We start from the raw sequence: 2,705 nt of genomic DNA, 5'->3' as shown, positions 1-2,705 counted from the left end.
CAGGTTCAAACAAATCTCTGGCCCCAGCCTCCTAGTAGCTGGGACTACAGACATTCGCCACCATGCCTGGCTAATTTTTGCATTTTTGGTAGAGACAGGAGTTTCACCATGTTGGCCAGGTTGGTCTCAAACTCCTGACCTCAGGTGATCCGCCCACCTTGACCTCCCAAAGTGCTGGGATTACAGATGTGAGCCACTGTGCTCGGACTTCTGTTACTTTATAGATTATTCATTACTTCTGCTTCATTGTAGATCCCTTTGTGTTTGTAGTTCTGTCAAACCATGTACCATTAAATTTGTTCCTATGTTTCTATAGAGAAAGCATAATATAATCAAACATCACTGGATTCCTTGGTGGTCAGATTTGGGGTTTTGTCTAGCTGTACACACAGATAGTTGTGTGACTTAGAGATGTTTCCTTAATCTTGCTGGGTCAGTTTTTCATCTATAAATAAGGGGAATTCACACTGACTGATAGTTTACTCACCACCACACAGTGGCCTCCACTCCCACCCCTATAACACAAAAGAAATATTAAGAATAAACACTGAGTTGCAGACCTTAAATTCTGCTTAAAAAAAGAGGACCTCAAAAAAGGACTTACTATCACCATCATTTAATAAAGAGAAGGCAATTTAATTCCAGAAATTGCCAATAAGACATCATTTTAAAGTAAAGTCTCACATTTTCTAAGAAATTGCTGCTAGCTGTAACTTTTTCCCCACACTAACCGTTATGATTTTGCCACGCATCAGCATCCATCTACAGACAGGTATCTGGGAAGCACTAGTTCAGTCCAGTGGTTCTCAAACTTTGCAGGCATTAGCATAACCAGTAGGACTAGTTTAAGTAGATTTAAGAGTCCCATCCACAAAATAGGTCTTCTTGGAGCCTGAGAATTTGCATTTCTAACGTATGTCAGGTGATGCTGATGCTACTTGTTCAGAAATACACTTTGAGAACCGTATGTCTAGATAATTTCTAATATCCTTACCATACAGACTTTTATGAATGTGCTAATTCTTCTACAAGTAAGTGTAAGCAAATTACAGACAGCATAAATTGTTATAAATGAACACCATTTCCATCTACTGAAGATTTTTAAACACCAAGATGTTAAAAGCCAATTTATATAATATATTCAACTTGTATTAAATCATGAGAAAATTTGAGCAAAAAATATTTTTTTTGCCATGCAAGAGTTACAAGGTATGCAGTATTTACACAAATAAAATTTATGATTATATTAAAAAAAACACCATACAAAGAAAAGTGAGTTCCACAAAAATTCTCTTGTAAATACATTTTTGAAGTTCAGAAAATCAGAAATCAGAAAATATGGCCATAAAGTAGTCTTTTAAGGTCTTGTATGTACCGTTGGTTTTGGTTTTTAAATTTTGTATGTGATTTATATGAAAGGGAAATGGTTGCACAGAGCTTTCCATTTAATTTTAAATAAAGTGACTTTTTATGAAAGAACAATCTCACTATATTGAAAAGCACATTTTTTGAACGAGCAATATAACCATGTTTCAGGATATGAATATTCTGTAATTGCTTTCAAAACTAGACAAGGAGACAGTCAGGCATAATGAATAGTGTTGAAATATAACTGTAATGGTAGTGTGTAAATGCCGAAGGAAGAATATTGGACCCTAATATTCTAATCTCATAGATGTTTAACTTTATTCCCTACTCCCCGACCTTGGAAGCTGGCTGAACAAGCCGAAGGAGCAAAATATCTACCTTTTAATATTCAGTGGTTAGCTTGACAACTGGTAATTGGTATTAACTGTTATTTCATTTGAAACGTTAACTGATTTTTTAAAATATAAGCAATTTTATTAACAGCAGTTAAATATATAATCATGGGCGTTTTGGAACCATTGTTATTGTACATGCAGATCGTTAAAAATGTCACTGTAATTGCTCTTCATGATTTGAACTACAGTATCCATTCATCAAGCAAATGTATTACGCATAACTTTCTGAGGGTTAGGAGTATGAAAATAATTTCTTTTTCTTATTTATCATCTTTCCTTTTTCCCAGGTTTTATCATCTGTGTATATTTGTGCTTGACTTTTTAAAAAAACTCTACTTTTGCTGATTATATTTTAGGGAAATAGTATTGATAGATATTCACATGAGAGAATTAAAGAAAATTACAATACAAAAAAGGTTATTTGCAATTTATGTTTTTGACAATATATATGTCATTTTTCCTTGGATCTAAGGCTTTGGGTGAAAAGCTGATACATTTTACAACTCCCTTGCAGGAAATAATTAAGGGCAAGATACATTTTTTAATGGAGAAAAGCACAGTATTAACCTTAGGCAGAGTTTTTACATTCCAAAAAGACAAGAAAAAGAAAGAGTAAATACCAAAAAGGGACCTGTTATTATTCTTCATCACACTGACACACATAGCCATAAAGTCAGGCTGCTTTGGACAACATTGTCCTTTCTATTGATTGAAGGTTTCACCTATAAATTACAGGATATTCTAGTTACCACCTCTAATATTTCAAATAAGGTCTTCTGGTTAAAACATATGATCAAAAGTAGCCCCCAAACAGGAGCAACAACAACAAAAAACTGTTGAGTGATTAGTTTAATTCAAGTGGGAAATAATAATTGTGTAAGAGGAGAAGAGAAGAACGATTCAAGAGACATCCTGGATGTAGCGTTTACAAGATTTAGTAAT

The sequence above is a fragment of the Mandrillus leucophaeus genome, unplaced genomic scaffold (assembly GCF_000951045.1).
Source record: "Mandrillus leucophaeus isolate KB7577 unplaced genomic scaffold, Mleu.le_1.0 Scaffold81, whole genome shotgun sequence".
Classification (NCBI taxonomy): Eukaryota; Metazoa; Chordata; class Mammalia; order Primates; family Cercopithecidae; genus Mandrillus; species Mandrillus leucophaeus.
The sequence above is the reverse complement of the archived record's forward strand: the minus strand, read 5'-3'. Positions refer to the sequence as shown.